The sequence below is a fragment of the Myodes glareolus genome, chromosome 20 (assembly GCF_982192425.1).
Source record: "Myodes glareolus chromosome 20, mMyoGla1.1, whole genome shotgun sequence".
Lineage (NCBI taxonomy): Eukaryota > Metazoa > Chordata > Mammalia > Rodentia > Cricetidae > Myodes > Myodes glareolus.
Window position 1 is genome coordinate 51,208,689 of NC_142045.1, and position 27,182 is coordinate 51,235,870.

At 43.0% G+C, this 27,182-nt stretch overlaps 1 protein-coding gene across 1 annotated transcript in view; it reads right to left on the reverse strand.

Annotated features, from left to right (window-relative positions):
- Positions 1 to 26,125, reverse strand: part of Kcnmb2 (potassium calcium-activated channel subfamily M regulatory beta subunit 2) — a 272,393-nt gene extending 246,268 nt beyond the window's left edge. The window contains exon 1 of the mRNA XM_048429883.3: positions 25,780 to 26,125. The gene's annotated coding sequence lies outside the window, so the exon portion shown is untranslated. The remainder of the gene's footprint in view (positions 1 to 25,779) is intronic.
- Between the last annotated feature and the right edge of the window lie 1,057 nt (positions 26,126 to 27,182).

A 27,182-nucleotide genomic window follows, 5' to 3' on the forward strand; every position in this document is an offset into this window, starting at 1 on the left:
CATTTAGAGACCAGAGGATAACCAGAGATTAGGCATTGTTCCTAAGTTGCCACTTGCTGTTCTTGGTAACAGAGTCTCTCAGTTGTCCTAAACTTTCCAAGTAGGCTAGACTGACTGGCCAGTAAATCCCATCCATCCTCCACCCTTCAGGTCCCCAGCATTGAGATTACAAGCATGAGCTGCCACCATTAACTTTTCATGTGGCTGCAATGAATCGAACTCAGGCATTATGCTTACGATGCAAGTGTTTTACACACTCACTCATGCCTCCAGTCCACATTTACTTTTCTGCTAGTGTCCTTGGCACCCTTCCTTTGGCCTCACACATACTGTGTCATAGATCTACCCTACAGCCGAGTTCAAAAGCTACTAGTCTTTGTCAAGAAGAATATTTTGGGTATCCAGACATGGAGCATTTTTGCAATATATTTATGGAAACAAACAACTGGAAAGAGACAGCCCAGAGGTTAAGAGCACTGACTGCTCTTTCTGAGGACCTGAGTTTGACTCCCAGAATTCACATGGCAGCCCACAACTGTCAGTAGTTTCAGTTCCAGAGGATCCAACCCCCTTTTCTAGAGTCTGTGGGCATTGCTCTCACATGGCACACAAACATAACAATCATACACATAAAATTAAAGGAAGAAAGTGAAGGGAGAATTTCTGATTGCATGAACATAGAGTCCATTTCAATCCTTTAACAGCTTGGTCTTTGAACTAGGCAGATTGAAGACACTGTCTGGTTTGACCTCACCTCCATTTCCAGCCAGGAGGACATTTAAGGTCAAATGGATTAGCTTTTGCTGGGAAGCACAGAGCTGTTTAGAACAGTGTGTGTGTGTTGTAACTAATATAGCCAACAGCTCCACGTGGCTCTCACACAGCAGCAAATCAACACGAAGGCCCACTCCTCTGCATTGTTTTACTTTGATGGATAGGAAAGGGATCATGCGCCACTTAGAGTAATCTCTTTAGATTCTATAATAATCCCTGCATTATCCTGTTAAACGGTTGCTGCAGTTCTGTGCTTAATAGATTGAAATCTATTATTCATAATGCCATCTTGCTCTTGCTCAATAACATTATCCTTATGACTAAATTTTATGGATTCATACTTAATTTCAAAGTAGAGAGAGATGATGAATTATCAGAACAAAGAGTCTGCCTTTGTGGATTCAATTAGACAGGTACATTTTCAAACATTGCTCTGCACCAGGCTCTGACCTTGCATGTCAGGGGACTACAAGGCTATGCACAGTGTGGTTTTTAGTGTCAGAAGACTGGCATTCTGTTGTGAGTATTTGAGTGTCCAGGACCATTGGGGGCCTGACACCAAGCTGTCCCTAATGAGAGGACAGTATCTGAGGCCAGGCAGTGCTGGGCTTGCATCTTGGTTGTGCTATTTGCCAGCTCTACTCTTTTGGGCAGGTGACTGAGGTCAGGTCTCCATGGGCACATCTGAAGATGGAATAGCACTTACTTCATCAAATTATTTCAAAGACATTTTCAAAGATATGACAGAATCATTTCATGAATTCCTATTCCATAACGGATACAAAACTGTCAGCTAATGTTCACACTTACTGACATTGATGCATTGAGGTCAGTATCTCTCAACACGCCCAAAAGAAGAGAAGCTATAGCACTCTATTGGCTTGATTGGCTACTGGCTAATCGACTACATTTGATTTGGAGTCTGTTCATCCACAAAACAATCTCTGTCTTTCTTGAAAAAGCCTGAGTTAAGTTGTGGATGGTAGTGGCTTCACCATGGTGTTAGCTTCAGTTTAAGTTTGTTTATTTGCTTTATAAAAGGTATTCTCCAGATATGAGCCTCTTGCCTTTGGTTATCAGTGTTTCCTGTTCACCAGTAAGGTTCTCAACCCTAGACTTTCCGATTGGTTGTCAATTGCTTTGGCTCCCAACTACCTTGTTACCAGTACAATGCTGTAGTTTTAATACTAACCCCATAGAGAAAAAGACTTCAGATAAACAGTACAGAGTTGAAAAAAGTGAAGTATTTTGGATTCTGTAAGCCATGAAATAATTTCATCAATTCTTTGCCAAATTTTTCTCTTGCTCATTGTCTTTTCTAGTTTCTTCTTTTTGCAATTCTCTCTCTGTCTGAGTCTCTGTCTGAGTCTCTCTCTCTGTCTGTCTCTCTCTCTGTGTTTCTTTCTATTGGAAGAAATATTAGACCTTACTATGTCTGCATAATCTGGCTAATTTGAAATGAAATTGTCCTTAAGGAGTTTTGTGGACAGGCCATTAATAATCATTTTATAAAGTGAGTAATGTATCCCAGGGCATCCTTGAATATTAGGGACCCATGGATTGCTGTCAGTTTGAATTTGTATGTGTTTCCTCATCACAAAAATACCTTAATTTAATTATGGGGGGAAGAAAAAATAAGTTGTGGGAAATTAAGGATTTTATAAAATGTTTGTGAGGCCATTCCCGTGTGTGTAAAATCGGAATGAAGGCTAGCACTGTGTGTGAATAATTAACGGCAAGGTATTGGGTATTTGTGATGTCATTACTAGGGTGTAAAATCAGAGTAGAGACCAGCACAGCTTTGAATAATTAATACTTGTGATGTCTAAAGATCTATTGACAAAAGCACTTGTTAAAATGTTTTCCTTCTCCATTCATCTAGGTGCCTGTGTCTGTTTTCCAATTCTGGGTACATGTCTAGACAGAACTTCTTTTAGAAATTTATCAAATGGAAGAAAATTCTGACAGTAAAATAATTGAGAGTTTCAAAGCCTGAGGAAAACTCAAGATACCAGTGTTTTGAATTGGAGTATGAGTACTGCAAATAAATACCATACTATTTTTAAAATATGAAAAAATACACACAAGAATCATCAAAACTGCATAAATCAAACTCAGAGAAGAAAAAAAATCATTTCTTACTTACTTTTTTCTTCTTTATGCAAAAAGCATTCACTCACTTCTGACTTTTGCAAGAGAGGCCCAGAGACAAAACTCTGCTCTTGCCATAATTTTCCACCTTTTAGACCATTCTTGAAATATGCAAAGCAATATTTTTCTCTTGAGCTTCTGTGTGTAGCAATGATAGCCTCACTGAAGGACTGTTTACAAAATACAGGTGTCTGGGAGATTCCAACTCGCAGGCAGTGTGCGCTGCCCTCACCACTCTGTGTGGTCTCTCCCTGCTCCCTCTCTGCCTTTACCCTCTTCTCCAGTGGTCCAAGAGTCAGATGCGCACAAAAGAAAGATGCCCAGGTACATTGGTCCAAAAATACAGTGGCTATTGTCCTTGTCTTCCCTGGAGTTGTGTGCTGGGGAGCGGGGCATTCAACCATCCAAAGTAAATAGCAACTGACTGGGTGCAGCCAACAAAGGTAGTGACATGCCCACTGAAACAGAGTCAGTTCAACAGTGTTTACTTCATTCTAGAAGAAGCGTTTGAAACTGAAATTCTCTATAACATTCTAAAGCTATGATCTATTACATTTTTTTTTTTTTTACCATTTTTAGAGCTTTGGTAGAATGATGGGAAAAACTGAGATAAAATCAGAAATGAATAGGGCCAAAGAGATGATCCATCCATTCCTCTCCCGGAGCTGGACCAGCTACAGGGAGGAGACTCCCTGGCTTTGCCTCTATTTACAGTGCTTCATAACTTCCTATAGGAAGTCTTTAGAGGTTTTAGCAGGCTTCACCTTGCTGTTTGTTTAGGTTGAGGACTTTCCTTTCTCTGTCTGGATTTCAAACAATAGACCAAGTATAACAAACTAAATTATTGCACCTTTTATCTGTGTATTCTATGGACAATTTAAAACTGTCTTGGTTTAAATGGACAACTTTACACTATTCATAAGAAACCATAAGAGATGCAATAATTCAACCTGGTCAACAGAGTAATAGCAATGAAGAAGAAACTAAGTATTTCCCCAACTCCCTTGCAAAGAGCTAAAAAAAAAAGCAATAATGATGATACATATTTTCTTCTTAAACCTCTCAGAGCAAATTCAGCCATTTTGCTAAGTGAGAAGAACAGCGAGAGACCCAAGGCAGAGTCGGGGGAGCCCCAGGCGTGGGTGCAATTCTCATGGTTTCACAGCCTGGTGCTGTGCTGTTTGCTACCTTGGTGGTGGCTAAGTCCCAGGACCTCTTGGAATCTCAGTTCATCTGTCACTTATGCAGGATGAGCAGGGGGGCACAAGGTCGGAGTTTCCTCTACTGACCAGTCAGAGTCATTTACAGACAGCTCTCTACCGCTCAGACCTCTTCCTCACGATAACCCGCCGCAGCATATTTCCTGAAACGCCGTAACTGCTTCTTTTGGGGCTTCTCTGATTACAAATTTCTTTCTTTCTCCCAAGAGGAATAAAAAGGTAGTGCTTCCTTTGCTGTATCTTTTCAGAGAGTGCCAACCAAAGCAGTTAGGAAGACGATCATCCCTGCTCTAACGCGCTTTTAAAGGGCTACACACGGACTAGGAAAGACCCCTGCCCGGCTCTTCGCTCAGCTGTCCAGAGCTTCAGGAGACATTTTACACTTCTGTCTGGCCTTACATTCTAACCTGTCCATTCCTGTCTCTTACTCTGAAATCATCCACTGGGAATTCTCGCACCCTTCTTCCTTCAAAACATTTCTGCTCTTATTTTGCCCTGTTCTCCCTTCTCTAGCCGATACCTTCGTGCCCTTGTCTCAGAAGAAGGAACGTGTGTGTCCGGCAGCAGTCATCTATCACAGCCTTGGTCTGAGGCCCACTTGATCTAAGGAAATGGCTGTAATACCTACATATACAATAAAACACCAAAGGAAACTAGCAGGTAAAATGGGTGTGCCCATCTATGCAGAAAACTGGGATCAGAATTTCAGCAGATGGGGGCCAGGTCGAGTCTTAGGTTAAAAGGGGAAATAACTGATAACCAGTGTGCCGGGCGGGGGTCCTGGTTTGTTCATTCGCTGTTGCTGAGTGGTCAGTTTTAATCCACTTCACTGCCCCTTTCCTTCTAACCTGTGAACGGACTCTCTCGTCATTATCCGAGTGATCCCTTCCGTCAGCGCTCTCAAGCTGTGATTCTGTGTGTCTTTCCCCTCCCACTCTCACACCCATGATTTTACTCCTGTTAAGTCCTGAAAGGGCTTCGGTTGTTGTTTTCAGGTGGAAAAAAAATATCTCAATATCTTGATCATCCTGGAGGACCCTTCAGGGCTTGACCGTTTGTTTCACAGTCACCTCTGTGAAAGTCTCTGTTCTCTTGACAACCACAGTTCATGCTCTCTAGGAATTCATGATTTGAATCTCAAATGTCCTCCGAAGACTTAAATGGGTTAAAGCCTTAGGTGACAGCTGATGAATTTTAGGAACTACCTAGGTAACAGGGGTTGTAACCTCATCAGTAGATTAATGCACTGGTAGATCTGTAATTCGATGACATTGCAAAGAGATGGTGTAGTGGGAGAAGGTTGTCCCTGGCAGTACAGTTTGGATGTAAAAGACCTGCCCTCCCCACTGTTTCCTGGCAGCTACCAGGTGAGCAGCTTTCTTCTGAATGCCCTTTCATCCTGTGCTGGTCCAAGCTAAAGCAACCACGGTTTGAATCCACAAACCAAGAATCACCCCACTCCTTTTAAATTGTTTATCTCAGGTATTTTGGCAGAGCCTCAAAAGTGACTCATACACTTGGTTTTCTTTTCAGGCCACTACACACACACACACACACACACACACACACACAGGACCTTTTTCCTCTCTGTTACACAGGAAAACCCTGTCTCATAAAAGAAAACAAACAACAACAAAAACCAAATATCCAGTCTTAGATGATACTACCTCAAGCTCCCTGGCAAATTAGCTTCCCCATTCTTGGGGCACACAAACACTGTGAGTCAGGTATGGAATTTGGCACATTCTACCTTTTGATATATGACTGCAAACCCCTCAGCGTCAAAGATGGGAACTTTTGTTGTGGAGTGAGCATTTAGAAAAAGGGACTTAGCGATCTACCAGCTCTATTTGTTCCATTGAATACACATTTTGGCTATGCAGAACAAGAAGGATTATTCAGTATGAAACATATGGCTGGCACAGGCTTGTGAACACACATGGTACTTTCATAACAAGGACTGTTTTTGATTAATTACCCATTGTACCTGCATATATGTTTCATATGTCACTTTGTTAGGATTTTCCAACACAGCTGTAAGGGCTGAATTGTGAGAATCCATTTAATAGGTGTAGAAACTGAAGGTTGTAAGACTGTGTGACTTACTAAAGGTGACATGGCTCACCCAGGAATGAGTACAGTAGTCACAATGTTGCCAGACCTTGGGGCACACACCAGGAGTTGGTTGACTCCCAAGGAAAACCTGGCTGGAGAAAGTTTCATGGGCAACAAAAAAATTATCTTATCTTTGTGAATTGGCAATGTATACTTCATCCCTAGATAGTTTACCCAACATTCATGAGTCTCCAAGTCTAGTCTTTAGCACAGAAAATAAGCAACAAATAAATAAATAAAAAGGGTTTCCAAAAGGTTGGTATTGGGAGATGGATTAGTTTGTATGTGTTTGCCATGAAAGTGTGAGGACTTGAGTTTTGATCCCCACTCACATAAAACGTGGGTGTGGCAATGTACACCTGGTATCCTCATTCTGGGTAAGAAGAGATAAGAGAATCTCTGGTCTTCCCTTGCTAGATAGTATGGATCAACTCAGTGAGAAACACTTTCTCGAAAATTAAGGCAGAGAATGATTAAGGAAGATGGTTGAAGTCCAACTCTGGCTTCTAATGTGCACAGGCACATACCTGCACATACATTCATGTACATGTATGTAACATGAGATTCTGTGTCATGAGGGAGGCCTGCTTGTGTGTGGTTTTTCTGTCCTGCCTGGTTCCCCACAGCTGTTTAGCCCCAAAGAAAATCACACAGAGGATTCTGTAAGTTATAAAGCTGATTGGCCCATTAGGTCAGGCTACTTATTAGCTCTTGTAGCTTATATTAACCCATTAGTCTGATCTATTTTAGCCATGTGGCTCAGTACTTTTTTCAGTGGGGGCAGATCACATCCTGCTGCTTTGGTGGTTTGGGCAGGAGTGGGAGGAATCAACTTCCTCCTTCCCTGAATTCTCCTGTTCTTATTGCATCATTTCTACTTTCTGTCTGGTTTTCCTGCCTATACTTCCTGCCTGGCAAATCAGCGTTTATTTAAAACATGATTGACAGATTACAGACAATTCTTCCGCACCACATGTACACACACATGAATGAACATGTAGACTTTCACACAATCACTCATGAAAATAAAAAAAATAGGACCAAATAAATAAACAAAGTCATTGAAATAGCCTCTCTAAAGTTTTTTGACTCTCACTGCCATGAAACCTCTCAGCTGCAAAGTTGACCTGGGCAACAAGTGACAGGTTTGTCTGTCCCAATGGCAAAGACTGTCTTCTAGACAGACACCCTCTGGTTAATGAATCCATGGTTAGTAGCATCTCTCTTTTTATTATTAATGTATCATTGTTAAGAACTTCCATTTAAAACGACAAGGATCTGGGCTTTAGTCATATGCTCTTAGAAACCTTGTGAAGCCCTTCAGAGACAGTGTCTATCCCAAAAAGATGTCATTTTCAGAAAGCAGGAGCCCAAGTCCTTTACACAACACCCATGTGCTTTTGGATATTAGATAGTGTGTTTTCCTGAGCAATAATCAATACAAATTTGTAAGCAACTTCATGGAGCAAACTGGCCTCAAATTCCCTATGTAGTTGAGGGCGACCTGGATTTCTGATTCCTCTGCCTCCACTTCCTGAGTGCTGGTATCATAGTGGTTTTGTGTGGTGCTGGGGTGTGCTCCAGAACTTTGTACATGCTTGGCAAGCACTCTACCAATGATTAGAAGCTGTACTGATTTCACAGAAGTCCTATGAAGCTGTGTTCTTTGTTTTTAAGGAGAAACAAAATTGTGTGTGCTGCTTTTGGCAGCAGTCCAATACTGGCAGTTGAAAAATGGAGTTAAATGGCTTTTCAGTACGTTACTTGTTCTTCCATCAGAAAGAAATGGAAGGAATTGTCATTAATGGTAATGTCCAAGATGATTCTGATAAGAAAAATGTTTTTCCCTTTAAATATGAATGATTATGAGCATTCTCAATTTCACTTCCTTTTAATCCCCATCCTATGACAGCAAGTGATGAAAAGATGTGCTTCAGTGGCAATGGCCAATTCAGAATTTGACTGGCAAGTATTTCAGATTTGAATCCTTATAAGATTTCCACTGGAATTACTCATAACAGTATTCTCTGAAGGTCTTTGTTTTACAGGCATAGATAATTGGAATATCTTTGTAACAGAGATTAAGCATGCAAAGTCTGGAATGAAGGTTAGATAACCCGAGTTTGAATCACTGTTCTATTTTAGTCAAGTTGTGGAATATCTTCATGCCTCAAACTCAGTTTATGAAAACTAAACAGCAACCCTACTTAGAGTTTTGTCATTCAATGACAAATGAGCTAATCATGCAGAGAGCTTTGTCTAGCGCCTGATACAGAGACTAGTAGTCAAAAGAGTTATTATTAAGTATAAGAGTTTTTGTTCAAACAATCTGGCTGCTTTATATTGATTTTCAGTGATTGCTGCCCCTTTTTTCTCTGCTTGCCCTCATTTATCCTAAAGGTGATATTTTTAAAAAACCAATTTGAACAGTTCTACAGTACCATTAGTGTCTGTGAAGCTGAGGAGATGGCTAAGCAATTAAGTGCTTGGCACTCAGTCATGAGTACCAGCAAGGGCATATGACCATAATCTCAGCACTGGGGAGGTGGAGCCAGGAGACTCTCAGAAGCTCTCTAGTCAGCCAGCAAGTGAAACTGGCTACTCAAAATGAATGGAGAGATCAGTTGATTATGGGGAGGCTAGTCCAATTGCATACATCTGCAATTCAACTCCTTCAATACAACAACTGAAGCTCATGGAAGAGAGGGAAGGACTGTAGGAGCCAGAGGACTAGAAAGTCTGATGTGAGATTATGTCTCCTAGAGATGACAGTGCTGCTATGTTCATGATATCTCAACAATGCGGCTGCCTCAACGAGATTCCAACAATGACAACACCAACAGATGTGCTAGCATGGAATGGGAAAATCTCATGGGGTCCCACTCCCAAAGAATAACACACAGCTGCTGACTGCTCAGAGAGAAGGACTTGATCCACCAGGGATGAGCCCCCTAACTGGTTGCCTAAGACCAGTAGTCAACCCTGAAATCATATATGCCCAAGTCACACTCAACAGACTCAACAAGTCTTATATATTTTCACATATATATATATATATATAAGATTAACAAAGAAAAAGAGACCACCAATTTGAGGAGCCAGGGAGCATCGTGGAAAGGGTTTCAGAGAAGAAAAGATTAGGGGAGTGATATATTTTAATTAAAATAAATAAAAATAATAAAAGATATAGTAAAAAATAAAGTGGCATGTGACTGAACAAGTAACCCAACACTGAGCTCTGAATTCTACATGTACACATATACCCACAAACTCATGAGAGAGAAAGAGAGAGAGAGAGAGAGAGAAACACAGACAAGCACAAACATAGACAGAGAAGCAGAAAGACAGACAGAGAAAGAGAGAGTGGGAAGGATAAAGAGATGAGAGAGACAGAGAAAGAGAGAGAGAGAGAGAGAGAGAGAGAGAGAGAGAGAGAGAGAGAGGGAGGGAGGGAGGAAGGAATAGTTGAAGTTGACCAGGGAGTGCTTAGTAACTGATGGCATTCCTATTCTGAGCCAAAGATTCTTTCTCGCGCTCTCTTGTTCCCATCTTTCCTTGCATTCAGTCATTTGTCCCCGTCTCTGACTGTTTTTAGCAGGCAGGCAGTTCAAAAAGTCTATGTTTTCTAGGATCTTTTTCATCTTTCAAAAAGCCTTTTATCGAGCTAGATATGGCAGCACATATCTGAAATCAGGAAGTAGAGGTAGGAGGATCAAGAGTTCAAGGTCATCTTCAACTACATAACCAGTTTAAATCTAGACTGGGCTATATGAGACCCTGCTTCAGATAGACAATACATACATGCATACATATGTACATACATACATAAATGTATATATATATTTTTTTTCATCAAATCTTGTAAAAACATCCAGACCAAGAACAGTCCCAAACTCTTATTTTACTTTTCAACATGACGCCAAATGCCTGCATAGGAAGGGCAGCAAAGAAATATGTTTCTTCCTTCACATTTTATGTGTCTATCATAAATCTTTAGTGAGTTTAAATGGATAACATTTTAGAAGTTCAAGTTTCAGCTGAAGGGTCAGGTGGAATTCCACTGTAATGCTTTATTGATGCTGCTTTATATGAATTAGTGCAGTATCCGTCAGGATAGCACTAAACTGGACAGTCTTTTCTGTTTCTCTTTATCAAAGCTCTACCAGTGAGAAGGCATTGGGTCCAATTAAGTCTATGAAACACGGATGACATCTAACGCTGATCCACTCCAAACAGCACCGCTAGGGCAATCAGAAGGCGATGGTGTTGACTCACAAATCCGGTCAACTACTGTGATTCTCAGTGTGGAGCTTACTAGGCCAATACTTTTGAATATAAATTATAATCATTTCATGATAAGAAAGGAATTGATTTTCTATAACTAAAAGAAAAATCAAAAGGAAGGATGATTATTATATATGCTTGAATTAGAGCAGCTACAAAAATGTCTTATAGGTATAGAAGGAGCTGTGCTCTGCATCCTGAGTGCTCCCTGGTCTGGGGAGATGATACAGTCAGTCCTGTGCTTGGAATTAAACTGACTTGAAAACAAGAGAAGAATAATCTAGCCCAGATGTGGTGGCACACATCTTGGATCTCAGTGCTTGGAATTCACAGGTAGGAGGATCTCTGTGAGTTCGAGGCCAGTGTGGTCTACAAATTGAGTTTAAAGGACAGCCAAGGTTGCTTAGAGAAACCTTGTCTTGAAAAGTCAAAGAGATGAGAAGAACAGAATGTGTATAGTGTCCTTGGCATTCGAGGTTATGAGAACTACCAGGCAAACTAAATTAACATATGATTAGCATTTTATCCAAAAATGATTCTCCAGTTGGAATTTTCTGAGAGATTGGTGGCAGAAGACTCTCTCCATCGTTTCCATACTCATCCTCCCTGCATCATTTGTTTTAAACGACAAGAAGAGAAAGATCTAAAACAGCTTGTTATAGGAAGGAAAGATTGTGAATATGAACCCTATTATAAAACACATCACTTATTTGCCTTTTGTTGTTTTTGCTCATTCTCAGAATAGAGCTCAGGGTGGCTTGGTCCTTTTGGGATATCATGGCTCAAATCTCTAGAGCATTTGGATATCATGTGCATGCTTACTGAGCCACAAGCAGAAAGTAACGGCGAATGACCAGCAAGGATTCCTTGTAATGCTTCAGGGTCTTAGACACAGGTGACTGGAGCTTGGATGGCAATAGCATTGCAAACAAGTTGTGAAGCTTGGGCAAACCATCGCCTTTTCTGAGTCTCTTTTCTTCAATGGCAAGAAATGGGGATATGAGGGTTGATCTGAACTTAAGTGAGCAGTGACTACTATCCCTCGGGGTGGCTGGTATCATGCCAAGCGCCTGTTGACCGATGCCGTGTGCTATGGTGTGTATTTGGGAGGTCTTATTAGCAAATGATTATGTGAAAATGAACAGTTCTGCTTGGGTTTTGCTCCTTGGTTCTCCCTGGAAATGCATAACTTGATAACTCCGGCTCCAAAGGCCGGAGGGACACGTTCATAGCTAAGCCAAGCAGTGTGGTCCCTGTTTGGAGATGGGGGAGCAGGTGAGAAACTCGGGCTCCGAACTCTCAGTATGCTTCATCTTCAGTTTTCTGACCATAACTGGGAGTGAGGACAGCCAGCCCACAGCTGGAAGAGGAGTGGGAAATAAATAAAAGGTATCGATGTGCCATCTACATAGCAGCATCGGGATGGATTGAGAGGGCATCCATCCACACAGCACAGATGCAATGGGGTCCTCACCGCCAACCTCATAAAGATGATTTTAAAAAGATTTATTTAATTGTGTGTGTCTCTCTGTGTGTGTGTCTCTCTCTCTGTGTTGTGTGTCTGTGTGTGTTTGTGTTTGTGTGTGTGTTGTGTGTCTGTGTGCTTGCATGCGCAGCTCGGAGAAAATACCGGATCCCTCAGAGCTGGAGTTAAATGGATTTAAAGGCAGCTCAGTTTGCATAGTCTTGCACAGGAGATCCTCTTATGGGCCAAGCCATCTCGTCAGTCCCACAGACAGCCTCTTGAAGGGAAATCTGAACCCCTTCCATGTGCATATTGGCCCTTGGCCAATTGCCTTCTCTCTTTCCTTAGGGCAGTCTTTTCCGCTGAAAGAGTAGCCCGCCTCCACGCCACCACCTGCTCCCTGCTTTATTGCCATCGCAGCTGCATTTGGGCTTTTAACCATTATGTGGAAAACCATCCTCAGCTTGGCCCCTGAATCAACAAGACCCCAACTTTCAAATTCCAAAGCCCTTTCTCGTTGAACTCTGTAGCCTTTGACACAACAGTCAACCCCTACCGTCACGATGAAGGACACCCGTGAGCCACATCGTCCAGCCACTTGGCTCATGTACCTCCCTTTAACCCACACAAAGCCTTCTGCGGCAGACAGACATGTTCCTATTTTTCACAGGAGGAAACTGAGGCACAGAGAGGTCAGCTGTCATAGTCAATGCCTTGGATGACACTGACTACAGGAGTCTGGACCCTGCCCATACTAAGGCTCCTCAGGGAGTTTTGCCAATCGCTCAGCTCCTGATTGTGGCTTTCCTTTTTGTATGAAAATGTCTAGTGCACTGTGACCCTACTTCATGACATTGCTCCATTTTTGGCTTACTATGTCCTAAAGCACCTTGGGAATACCCTAAAATCCCTGGGCACTTTCCTTCAAATAATGCCTTGGTGGGGGAAATCATTTTTAACAAAGGAAGTTTGAACTTTTGTCTTGGCCTGATAAAAGCCTCAAGTGCTCGGTTACCTCCACATCAGTACAGCACTGACCTTCTTAAGTCAAGGGTTTCCTTGGGGTTAATTGTTTGTGTTATTTTTTTTTAAAATAGTAGCACAGAAGGTAAGAAAAATAGCCCAAAGAGACCAAAAGGTGCTTATTTTTCTTTAAAGTTGCATTGTAGACATTTAGTTTGGTGCTTTGAGTAATGAGGAAGAAAGCCTGTGCACAGTGTGGGGTGAAGAATGTAGAGTCCAGGAAAGGTGGCACAGGGGTGTGGGGAATCCCAGCCAGTAGATGAGAGTCCACACACAGACCGTGCTGCTGTTTTCCTGGGACTTTTATTTAACAGAGGTTTTCCTTAGAAAACAGCCTGCTTTCGTGCATTCTTAGACTTGCTGTTTGTAGATGAACACTCAGGTAGGTTAAGGCAGGCTAACCTCGTGCCCATATTGTTCCCTCTCTCTCCAGTTTCAAGTCTTTACTCTTCTCTCTCTTCGCCCCAATAATTGACACCTTGGTTCCATTTGGATACAGACTCAGTGTGCAAGGGGCCAATGCTGCCCTCACATATCGTGCGCTGTTTGGATGCAGCGTTTTGAAGCAAAGTGCACTAAAATAGAGGTATACTAGATACAATTAAATGATGAAGTTTACTGAGGAAAATCATCAAATATTGGTTATTTTAGCAGTATCTTTTATCAGATACTTCAACTTAGATTGTTTGAAATTTCTGTCCTAATTAACAGAAGACAAATTGTTTGCTCAGAGACACATATTAGATTGATTTGGAGACAAGATCAACTTTTCATCAGTTTGTCATTTTATAAAATGCAATTTTCTATCTTTGATACGAAAGTAGAGAGACAGACATTTATATATAAGCAAGTGATAAATTAGGTACTAAAAGGTGGAACAGGCAGAAAAGTTCAAAAGCTATAGAGATCCCTGCTAGCCCACAGGGCAAAGAGAGACTAGAGAAGAAAAATTATATAAAGGGGCAGTGTTGCTCAAGAGGATCCCTGTAGACTGACTGATTCAGAGTGGTCAAACTGAGAGGAGGTGGAGCCCTTTCCCTAGATGTTTGGAATCTATGAGGGTAAGCGAAAGAGGTACAGGTACACAGCAGACATGTCTGATGGGTGGAATGTGGGGGGGGGTGGGAAGAAGGAGGAATACAGTTGGGGGTGAGGGCAATGGAGGAATATGGGTCAGGTTTTAAATTTGTCTGAACACTAAGAATTAGAGGTCCTGGACCCTCAGTCTGTGAGATTTTATTTGCTGGGTCAAATGAAAGCCTAAGTCTGTGGTCATGAAGGTTCTCCATGAGGGTCACACTTCAAACTATTTGGGAAGACTATGAAGAAAAGAATGGGGCACAGAAAGACTGAAATTGTTTTTCTAGAAATTTGTATGTCATAATATCTTTTAGAAATCTCTACACTGTAATCAAAAGATTGTGATTCAGTATTTGATACACGAGTGAATTTTTTTTAAGTTCTCTAAATCTTTCTTGAACATATCACTCAACAACTGTGATTTGAAAAATATCAGACAAGAGGGGAAGAGGTTAGTGACTAGGGCAAGAGAGCAAGGACATTACTTGTGTGGGGAGGGGAGGGAAAGGCAGACAACCGAAAGACAATTTGAGAGGATTAATTCAGAGACTTCAAGACGATCAGGTCTATGGTTGAAAGAGGGCTGAAAGACACCACTGACTGTAAAGTCTAGGACTCTGATGGGATAGGGGAGAGAAACAAGAGATATGGTGAATTTCGCATGTCCTGACAAGAGATAGCTTGGTCAGTTGTGTTTTGAGGTCTAAAGACGGCTGCTGCAACAGGTCGCATCTGGGGAGATGATTTGGGAGTCAGCGGTAGCTAAAGAGACAACGGAAATCAAGAGGGAGACAGCACAGTGGAGACCAAGAGCAGAGATTATAATTTCAAATCTTTTCGATGGAAGGAAATTAGTCCTGTTCTCAAGCCCAAGATCGGTTATCATTCCTCCCTCCTGTTTCTCTCAGGCCCCTCCCACCCTGCATTTAGTTCATTGCCAGCTCTGTAATGTGAATTCCTCACCCTGGTTGTGACCCCCTCGCCACCTCCTCCTGGACTGATTCACAGTCCTTCTAGCTGGCACCTGTACCATTTTTCATTTTGACTCCACAGCAGTAGACATTCCTTTGTGCATCACAAACATCAGGTCCCTCACACTTAGAATAACGGAGGCAGTGAGGTTCCGTCTGGCCTGGCTCTCCTCTCCTCTCCTCTCCATCCCTCTCACATGCTCAGTCCCTGACTTTGAACCACACAGACCTGGGTCCAGGCTGTTTCTGCTTTCTCTCCACCACTGACTTCTTTTGCTTTAGTTTATTGTTTTCACTGTTTTTATTGTAACAAAAGCTCCACTCATGCAGGAAACTTTGTTTTCCTATCTCTGACTTTCTGCATCCATCTCTGTCATTTCTGACTTCTCTGTCTCAGTCTGTTGTTTCTGCTCCCCCATACACAGACAGAGACACATATACACACAGAGTCAGAGACAGAGAGAGACGGAGAGAGACAGAGACGGAGAGCAAGACAGAGAGGCAGAGAGAGACAGAGAGATATACCCAAGAGAAAAACTTTTCGATGGATGTCTTCCCTAACCCCTGACACCTACTCTCTTGTTCCATCTTTTCACTTTTACAGGTTTCTTTTATTTAGCATCTCTGTTCTCAGAGAAGCTTTCTCTGACATCTTAACTATATTAACGTCTCCAATTAGAAACCCACTGAGTGCTTCTCTATGTGTGGTGGCATATTTGCTTGTGTGCCTCCTCCATGGCTATAAACTCTAACATAGGGAGAGACTGCCCTCCTATAGTCCTACTGATTGTCCATTGCCTAGCCCATGGTGGATATTGACAAGTGCTGAGTAAGTGAACGATGACTCAATGAATGGGGCCTATAAAGAGAAGTTAACAGGATGGAGAACGGATGAAAACCAAAGAGGGCACCTGGGCACATTCACCATCTAACAGGAAGTTCTCCTTTGGGTGGCCACGCTCAATAACGCCACGTGTCTAAAATCAAAATTACACACAAGACGGCTTCTCAGCAGGCGCACAGATCAGAGCACATCTGCTTTCTTCATATCAGACTCTGTCAGCTTCAGTTCAGCAGAGTCTAAATCCGCTCACTGGGGAAGCAGAGCTAAGGGGATGGAGAAGTAGGTTATGAGGGGTTTTCCCTGGCCAGTTTGCTGTGCACCCAGGCTATGGTTATTCGCTCTCCATTTCCTTCACTTCAGTAATATGTTATCTCAGCCTTCTCTCCTTCGGATGCACTGTCTCTCAACGGCTCTTTTGATTCATTCCAGCAGAGAAGTGGCTCCTCTTCTGCTCTATTTTTACATCTTAAAAGCAAATAGTTACCTTGAGTTGTCTAAACACGGCCTCACAGACCGTTCCCAAGCAGCACACAGGATCAAATAAATCACTAGGAAGCAAAGTTAAACCGATCATCAGTCACTCTCACAGGGAGGGAGGAAATGCACTAATTCTTTTAGAATTTTGCCTCAAAATCTTTCCTTTCAGTTTACCTTTCTGTTTATCCCCCCTCTTCTTCTTCTGATTGCTTCATTTGGAATATACCAGGAGATGAAAATCGTGCCAAGGCTAGAAGCACAACCCCCCAGGAAGCCTGACTGTGACTTGGTTCTGACCCATCTGGAGGGGAGGGTGGCAACGGAGGTGGTGCATCTGTGTGTGGAGGCCAGACAACCTCTGATGTCATTCCTCAGGACTTTGTGTTTTGAGGTCGGTTGTTACTTTTACCTGGAACTCACTGAGCAGGCCTGGCTGTGTGGTCAGACGGTCCCGCTTGTCTCCACCTCCCCAGTGGTGAGATGACATGTACACTCAACTCTATCAGCTTTGTTTCTGCTCAAATCCTCTTGCTTACAGGGCACTCACTTTACCGCTGAACTGCGCACTCCCCCCCCCCCCCGCCCCAATCCTGATTCTGAAGGTTCTTCATGTAGTCTGAAATCTTTAGCTGTCTGTTCAAAACGAGCTCAGAACGTGCAGCTCTGACCTCTTAAGTAATCAACCCTCCTACCTTCCACAGCCAGAGCCAGAGTGAGCCCCTCAGGGGATATAAAGTAAGAGTCCATATTTGCACTTGAACTGCTACTTTTAACTTCTTAAGAGTTTCACTAGGAAAGACACTTTACTTCCAGGGTAAGGGATTAAGAGTCAGGAACTTGACCTTTTCCTGCTTTTCAGGGAAAAACTGAACGAAAGAGAAATGAGAAGTCCTGATTTACAGTCCCCGAACTCACTGAACTCCCCGAACCACAGTGTCATGTGTCATGGGGTTTGTATTTTGAACATTTTCCAAATAAGATTTTTGAAAGAATCTTATTTAGGGAGTGGAGAGACGGTCCAGCAGTTAAAAGCCCATGCAGAGCTCCCAGGCTTGGTCCCCAGCACACATGTCAAGCAGCTTGCAATCATTGGGGCTGCCAGTTCCAAGGGACCTGGTGCCTCTGGACCTCTACCCACGCAGACACACTAACATACACAATTTTAAGGAAGCTGGTGTGGGTGGATTTTACAAATGATTCCCAATCACTGAGATGCTTGGGAGTCTTGTGGTCTAGGAACTAACAGGCATCACCAGACACTGCAGACTTCTCTTGCCTTACCCCTGTTTACTCCACAGCACGCAGAGGGGATTCTGTGGAATTAAGATTTATGTGGTTTGTAGAATCCTAAATCCCTGGCTGTATGCATGGCCTGGTAAATACAGATAAAACATTTATCTATTTTCTCTATAGCTTTACTCAGGGAAGAGGTGAAGAGGGCTGAGTATATTGATCATGCTATTTTAAAGACATCTTAAAGTCATATATATATATGTGTATGTGTGTGTGTATATATATATATGTGTGTGTATATATATATATATATATACTTAATGCAATTCTTTTCACCTGGGAGTTTATAAAAACAGCGTTCCAGCTCTCAATAAGTCTATAATAAGTTAATTACTGGACTAAAAATTACACTTTAGGCCTGGTACAGCGATGGCTCCGTACACTCAAAAAAAGGGTATTTGCCTTTTAAGTATCAGGATCTGAATTCGGGAGAGCAGAGCCCATGCACACCCAGGTACAGTAGTGTGTGTCCATAATATCTGCACTCCACTGTGACAGAGACAGGAGACTCTCCAGAAACTACCAGGCCAGCAAGCCTGGCTCATGCAGCCATAAACCACAAGACACTTGTCTCAAAGGAGGTGGAAGGGAAGGGTCAACGCCTAAGGCACTCCTCAGGTCTCCTCAAGTATATGGTTGTATGAGTGCCTCCATAGTTACAGATATGAACACATAAGCCCAGATAAAGAGACAAAAAGTATACTTTAACTTTTTAGTCACACATTTTACGAGCTTAACTATTCCTCTCACCCCAGTTTACCGAAGGGGATACAAACTGAAAATGAGCTTCCAGGTCCAAAACCTTTCCAGGCTTCGCTTCCCCCTCAAGAACACCGAAGTGTCAGGGAATCTGCATGTGGGTTCGTCTGACATCTCCCCTATTTTGTATGCATGCCAGCAAATCTAAACCGTAGTTTACCTGCCTGGCATTGCAACCATCTTCTTTACTGACGTATTCCCTCTCCTTCTGCTACACTGAAATTCTCATCGAAGCTCTACTGCTACCCTGGTTTTGATGAGGAACAGGCTAGGGTGTTTGCTGCGTGAACTGTCAGCTTTGAAGTCAGCACTGAAGGCGAGATCCCACCATGCGCTTTACAGAGATAAGGGTAGCCAACAACCATGGACCAACAGCAGGAGGAAGGGAGAAAGAGCCGTCTTGGGGGGGGACACATTTGCCATGGCTTGGGAGTGTAAACAGAAGAGGCAAGAAGACAAGCAGACAAGAGGTTGTAGGTCTAGGTTCTCTCGTAAAAATATGTCACTCAGGAATCTATTGCTGAGGTGTGGGAGTCACCTCTCCTTGCGTGTAGCCAGATACAGAGACATCAAGCACAGACTAATAATCATGGATTCATTCAAGAAACATGGAAGGTCCTGCTGACTGACTGAGGAAGGGGGAGAACTCCTGAACCAAACCCCACAGGATGGCGCCATGGTTCCAGGTTGGAATTATGGAAGGGCGTTCTGGAAATGAAAATGACTACCTTGTAAAGATCTTTTAAAAGTCAACCCATAAGAATTCCATGAAATTTTTACAATGGTGTAGTCATACTTTGGGATTATACAGCTAGTACTGGTTATTGTTGCAAAGGTGGGTTTGAGTTAAAGGAAATAACCCCAAAGAATTAGCTTTAAAATAAAGCTTCAGACTCTCAGAATTTGATGTCACAACACAAGAGGCCACTGCGGATCAGAAAGGTGAATGTCTACCTCCACCGGAACTCAGCATTGGAGAGTTTCTCAACGGTTTCAGCTAAACACCCTTGCTAGACCTGTGATAATTGGTAAGGTTACCTGCCAATTGCATGTATGTTGGTCTTTGACTTCACATAGTGCCATGGGTGGCATCAGGTCATATGACATCGTTTTGTGTCATAGTGCCTCCATCTGGATATTTTCTTAGGGAGCCAGTCCCTGCAGTCACAGACAGAGCAAAGATACCGGAAACATTGAAGTCAGAGCCTAGGGTGCTTGGCTGAAATTTTGTCTTAGGTACTTGGATTTATAAAATTGATTTTGGCCTCTCAGAGAGACGGGCTTTTGCCTTGTCTTTTCTTCATGGCTGCTTCTTTCTTTAGGGCCTGATAAGAAACAAACAAATCTCACACATTTCAGCAGGGTCTGTCTCTGGTCGTGGCCTGACGTTTTACAGCCATGAACTCCTGTGTAATACCTCGATGCTAATGACTCGCATGCTGCCTACTGAATGGATGTAGAGGCGCACAATAGCAAGGAGAAGCACTTCTGCACATGTAGCTCTGGAGAGAGAGGAGGATATTTGACCAGATGCACCAAGCCCTGAGTTCAAGCTGCAGCATCAAACAATGTGACTAAAATCATAACAAAATGAGAACACATGAGAGCTTTGCTGTTCTTGTTTGTTTTGTTTAGTTTTTGTTTTGTTTTTGATACAGAATCTCACTGTGTAGCCCCGGTGCACCTGGAACCTGATAGAATGGGAAGGCTTCCAGCCTACAGTGAGTTCTACCTTCCTCTGCTTCCTCATTGCTGGCACTAAAAGACATAAAGTACATTTTTAAAACAACATTTAAATGTGTATTTTATATCTATAATTAATGTTTGTGATTTCATGTTAGATCACAATAGGTAGTGTGTACTACATGTTTAATCTTTATCAGGCACAGTCTTGACACATAATCGTCATGATCCCATGAATTCTGAACTTATGCTGTCTACATTTTTGCAGAGGAGACAGGGGCTCAGCAGGCTGACAGCAGAGGAAAGGCAGTCAGAGCTGGGATTCAGAGTAAGGTCTTCACAAAGGCTAAGCTGTTTCCCACTGCTTCTTCACACTGAGCTTGCACATCTGCACGCACTGAAATTACCTCCTGGAAACTCGAGTGTACTTTGGCCTAGGAAAGAAATACCGACCATAATATTCATAGAAGGAAAAAGTTATTCTTAAGTTCCATGAAAAATTCTCTAATCACAGCAGCCTTTAGCCACTCATTACTTTAAAGGGGCTAGCCTCATCTATTTACCGGAGGCTACACGGCTGAAAAGAGAGTAAATGGGAGTTTTCGAGCTCCTGGCCTCAGTTGGCTGAGATTTTTCTGTATCTTCCTTTCCTCCTCTGTTCAATGGGAAGGGCCATGTCTGCAGCTGGGTCATGGTGTAGCTCTCATCAACAATGACAGAAATGCTTTTTAAAAATTCTATGCTCCAGGCATTCTGGTGGAGAAGGGACATACATGATCATCTTTAATCTCCAGTCCATATGTACACATTTTTTATCACCAAATACAATGAGGAAACTGAAGCTCATTAAGAGTTAAAACTTTCCCCAAGGTAACAGCACTATGAAAGAAAAATGAAAGGAAGTTCCTGTCCTTGGATGCTGTGTCTCTAGCACACACCTTTCCAGGCTCTAAAACATCGTAGAGATAGTGGCCACCATCTCTTCTTTGTGCTTTGGGCAATAAGGTAATGTATTGCAATGTATTTAGTGGAGAATATATACTTTATACATAGGAGGAGATCACTGTTAAACAGACCTCTTGGATTAGGAAAGAATGTGACTTAATAACACAGTTGTTGGCTATAACTGGTTGATTCCTAGTATCCTAGATTCTACTAGAACCTTCTAATGTGTCTCTGCTATTCCTTCCAGGATCAGCACAAGAAGGCAGAGGAAAGATGGGGGCATTTTACAGTCAGTCATTTGTAGGAGTTGTGTTGTGTTCTTTCGAATGTTTGGATAAGATCAAATTCAGACGAATTGAATTTATATTTCTTTTGACATAGATTGGGATCAGAGACGTGGTCCCCTCCTATGCAGAGAGAAGGAAGAAAATCCTCTTAGTAAATCTCCTTGGCTTATTCAAGGTATTTGGTATCTCTCTGTAAAACATAACAGGATGTTAAGGCGCAGAGTTGAGGCCCCAAGGTTGAAAATAATGAATGCTTGGGATCGAACACGACAATGGATTTTGATGAGAAAAATCATTTAACTCCTACATTTGGCGACATGTTCAACCATGAGGCCATAGCCTAGGAAGTGCCTACTTCATAAGAAGGCTTGTAACAGAGGCCTGAAACAGTGAGGCTCGGGAACAAGAAAGGTTGTCTAGGAAAGGGCCTGAGGGAGACAGAATCTGTAAGATCTGGGTGTGAGTGGGGCTGAGGGCTCACCCTGCAGTCACCATGGCTACAGTGGGTTGGGAATAGCGAAGGAAGAGCCGGACTTGTGGTCCCTGCAAGATTTGGACTGCAACCTGCACCAGACAGGTAAGCAGAGGAGGGAGGCTTTTGAGCAAGAGATATTACATTTCAACTGGGATACAACACTGGTTTGGTATAGGATTGAATGCGAACAGAAGGAAGCAGAGGAGGAGATCAATTGTGAAAAAAGTCCACTAATTTGGGGGGTTGACCAAAGGCCACGGAACAAACAGTGATGGTATCAGGTCTACATTGAAGGGGAGGGCATCAGGTCTAGGCGCTACGGCCTGTGAGGGGATGTGGGAATTCAGACTTCCAGAGTTTTCTTCTGTGAAAATGGAACAATGGAGTCTCCAGTGACAAGGGAAAAAAGGGTCTCAGGTGGAATCCAGAAATTCGATTTAGAACATAGTAGGTGAGGCAGCTATAAGATGTTTAAGGAACTGGTCTGTTGGGAGTTAGCTATGTCAGTAGGGGTCTAGGTTAGGCCCGAGAATTTGTGAGCTGTGTGTACATGGATAGTCTTAAAGGACTCCAGACAGGACTTGACATACACGGAGCTTAAATACAGATAAAGAAGAGATTTACAGTTAATCCGTGAAACACTCGAACATTTTAAGGTTTAGCAGAGAATGAGGAAAAGAATTTGAAAATGACCTCCATTAAGAAACAAGTGAAAGGGCTGGAGTGATAGGTTGGGGGCTGAGTTCTTGCTGCTCTCAGGGAGGACTTGCTTGGACTGCTTTCCCAGAATTCAGTTCCAGCAATTCCCAATTGCCTGTCTCTCCAGCTGCTGGGGAGTCCCATGCCTCTGGTCTCTGTCGGCCCCTGCACTCCATCACATACAGACACATACGCTTAGTTGAAAATAATAAAAAAACCTTGAAAATAAATAGAATTTTACACACACACACACACTTCCTCTCTAGACAACCTCAGTAAAGACAAGGGAACCAGTATTTCAGAGAGGTTAATGCTGAGCTTCTTGGTGTATTAAAAAAGTCAAAAACCCAAGGAGCCTTGGCAGAGATACGTCACCTGCACTGTTTGGCTTGCACAAACAAATGATTTTGGAATTTTTGATGAAGACATAGCTGGGGCCATGAAGTAAACTAGGAAGTGAACCAGCATGGATGAAGAGGAGACACGGGTAGGCTTTAGGACATGTGTCCTGTTGTAGGGGAAGGGCCTGACCAATGAAAGCAACACACAAACAGAAGGAACTCCTACACCAGTGTCCTGTGACCATCGGTAACACTTTCCACTAAAACATCTTAGAACGTACAAAAACGCATGCACCATACTGAGAAAGCTGCTGCTGCTACTTTGGTGCACATTTTTTTTCCTATCTTTTCAAACACACATGCATTCTTAGAATTAACGTTATATTGCATCCCTCTATTGTAAGCTAAAGTATATTGTAGAGTTGCACATTTGTTCTTGTAAACAAGGCTGTGTTGCATATATATTACGGTGGTTTACTTTTCTTCTTGATGCTACAGCAGAGATTTGGAGGAGGAAGATTTTTTTTATTATTATTAATTCCAAGAGAAGAGAGATCTGGAAGAGAAGGTGGTGTCAGTGTGAGAAATGTCACTTCTAGTAGATACAAACACAGTGGAGGCTGCATGTGTGAAGCAGGTATAGACCAGAGGGACCAAAAGGAAAGACGACTGTGGGTTCTTGGTACCTTGGGCACTGAGATGTGGGTTCCTGCCAGGAGGACTGAGATAACAAGACTGACAGAGGCCTTGTTTGTTTGTTTTTTTTTATATCAGGGAGGATGCCTGGCACACTTCCTGTATAGCTGGAGGAGGTTTTGTTTTGCTTTACTAGATGGACCAGAAACTGAAAGGGAAAGATGACGGGGGAGACTCTGGCTGGTGCCTACCGACATCATAAATGGGCAATGGACTTAATTTGTCACACAAAGTAGACTGACTAAGTAAGTAAATCCCTCAGCTCACCTTTCCTCATAGTTGACAAAAATAAAACCCAAGTCACCCTGTTTCCTCCTGGTTTCCATTTCCATCAGGTACAATCCCGACTGACACACACCAACCAGAGTTAATGTAAGGGGCTTTCGCTACAAATCTGTGCACAGTGTGGAAATCATTTTAGTTTATCAGTCAAGTGTTTCTATGGCATAAATTGTCCCTCAAAGAAATCCTTGATACAATCAGATTCAGGTAAAATTGGTTAGACTCGAGTCAGGAAAAGTCTTTTTAAAGTCCAGGAAAACAGTAGCACCTGCCTGCTAACTTCTGTGACGTAATTTGTGTCTGTGACGCCCGAGCTCTGTCTTTTCCTAGGTGTGGATTCTCCACTGGAGACCTCAACTGACTAGAGACGGGGACTTCACAAGGTCAAGGTCACGCTCCCCACTAGCCACAGAGAAGCACAAACTACATCGTAGCCCTGAATCTTACCAGGAAATCCAGTTATTCACAGCCATGCGTCCCAGGTCACTTCAAGAGCAGGTAGGACTGGGTAGCTGGTTCAGCAAACTGCTGTGAGGATCAGACACGCAACTTCAAGCCTAGAGGTGTCTCAGCCATGGGAAATGAGCTTGAGTTTGTGTGTGTCAGTGTGTACACAGGCACCCCACTTAGCCTTAGCTCCAGGATTTATATTTAGCTGAAAACTAACGCACTGTAATTGTCCTTAACACTTCTTTTTAATTTATGCCGCATTATATAGATGTTCTAGACCAGTGGAGAACACCGCACTCTTTATAAACGTGAGCATTTGAAGCTTCTTTGCCGTTCATTGTAAATAAATCCATGCATGGTAACTCGGAGTTTCGGAGGTTTTGTTGGTTTGCTTGTTTTCTGGATGGAAAGTATTATCTATCAGTGAGGAGTTAGTGAGGTCCACAGGGAAAGGACGCACCAGCGCAGAGGAACACACTCACTTTGTCCCCGCCACTTCACACTGAGGGTCACATGCAATGACAGAACAGAACTGGCACCACAGAACAAATTGCGGAAACATGGGTTTCAGAGCATTGTAGTTTCGCCTGTAAAAATCTCAGTGGGTCATTCCGACAGTCCCATCTGAAGTGCAGGGAGCTGTAGTTCCTTGCCAAACCTGCTCATTACCTCCTCCTCCCTGACTGTGGAACCCACCTACCCTCCTCATCTTCAAGAATTATTGCTTTTAGGCTGCTCATTAACGAAATAAAAGGTCAAGCCCTTAACCTCTAATAAATCCCCATTTACATCTGCAGTCCAGCAGTTGTTAAAAGGCAAGCCAGGAATCAAGAGGAAAAGCCCCTCCTTCGGTCTCAAACTCCAGGTCTGTTTTTAGCAAAGCCATTAACAGGAACGGAATGGTGTGGATCATGTTTTCAATATGCAAGATGGACGGAGGTAACCAGTTTTCTCTTGTAGTAGATTATGGGGGGAAATCCATCACTATCTCCAAATTACCCTCTGACCACCAAAGCACATTGACTTCAGGAAAAAAAAAATATTTACCAAACAGGTTTCAAGTTCAGCACGGCTTCCTCGTAAATTTTCTTGGATCTCTCTGCCTCCCACCCACCAAAGTCCTCTCTCAATCCCTCCTTCCCAGCCTATCTGGCACCACCGGGAAGAAATGAACTGTTTTCTCCGTGACCTCTAAGCCTTCTATTCCACGGAAAGCAACGTGTCGTGCACACTCAGCAAGCTCCAAGAGAGAGCCGGGAACCAGTCTGTCCGCGAGGCTTTCCAGCCATAAAACCTCACACTGCCCACTGTGTTTTGTGTTTAGGTCAACGTGGAGCCCCAAGCCGACTCAGCCTCTCCGTCGCACCTGGCTGCTATCCCTGACCCACACAGCACCCCAGCGCCGATCAAACAACACAAAGCACCAAACAGCAACAGATTCCTTTGTTTTCCATGCAAATCCTACCTCCAGTAGTTGTCACATCTTCTTCAAAAGCCACGCTTAATTTTTAATGAGAGCGATCCCGTGCAGTCCTCCGCGCAGCAACCCGTACTCATCTTTACCCTCCGTGCTGGCAGCCTTTGTGGACCATTGATGTCACACCCTCGCTAACTCATGGCTTTAATACTCCTCGCTCAAAATGTCTGCAAGAGTTTGGAAGGACAATAGGAGTGACGGGCACGCTAGACAGCCATGCTTCAGATTAGTTCTCTGAAGCTCTGTGGAAGCCGGTTCAGACTGTTTTTTAAAAGCGTGGAGGAGGTAGGATTTATTAGCCTATGACAGGCATGCTGCTTCTGTTTTTATTAAATACTGTAATAGGCTGTCTGCTAGCATCGCTGTGATAGGTCCAGCATTTCTTCCCCACTGCTTTCGAATTTTCAGACTGAAAAGGGAGCCAGTTTGATCTGACTTCCCTCTCTTCGATACCACCCTGCCCTATGGGGTCGGATTTCCAAATCCTCTAACTTCGGAAGAGCTCCGCCTGCGAATAAGGGAGCGTGAACTTGGGAGTAAACACCTTTGCAATCCCCAAGAGATCTTTTTACTCCCAGCAAGGGACTCTTGCTCTTTCAAGTTAGAGAAAGAAGCTATTTCTGGAGCTAGGTGAGAGCGTCCTTTCGAACAGGGAAAGTTGTCATGGGTGACTGAAGTTGCCTTATGGTATGTACTTACCCAAAGTCTCAAATGATGTATCAAAGGAATAGAGCACGCATCAGTAAGCAGATTAACTCGTTAGGGCATGTGGGCTGCGAAGCTCCTTGTTGCAGATGGAGGTCATCCTTCTTCCTTAGTTACTATCTACATGGGCAGAAGGAAAGGTAGGTACAGGGGCTCAGACCAGTGCACCTCCTTGATGCTGTTTGTTTGCATAATCATGACTATGGATGCAAATATCACTGTGAAAAGTATTCTTCCAGACATGAACACACACAACACAAACAAAACACACACACAAACAAAAGTTCCTGGTAGAGAATGTTTTAGGCTCCACCCACCTAGGTTTAGTCTTTTTCATCTGTTTTTCTTTTTCCTTTCTTGCTACCTCAGAACCACAGTTATATAGTAGTTACTATGGAAACTGAGTGGTCGGCTCTGAGGGAGGGGCTTAGAGAACAGCAGATGCAATATGGATGGGAATGTTCTATGTTGGACTGTGGAAGAGAAATCGAGCAGAGGGTAACAAACAACATAAGCCCACTACCAACGGCCCTCTGGAGCAGCACCTCAAGGGGAATAACTGTAAGTCACCATAATTTAATTATGGGCATTTTTGCTGTTTGGAAGTACTGCATTGAGCAGACCCATGTCCCATTCCGTGCAATAACTGAACATCAGAATTGCTCTTACATATGCCTAAAGATTTT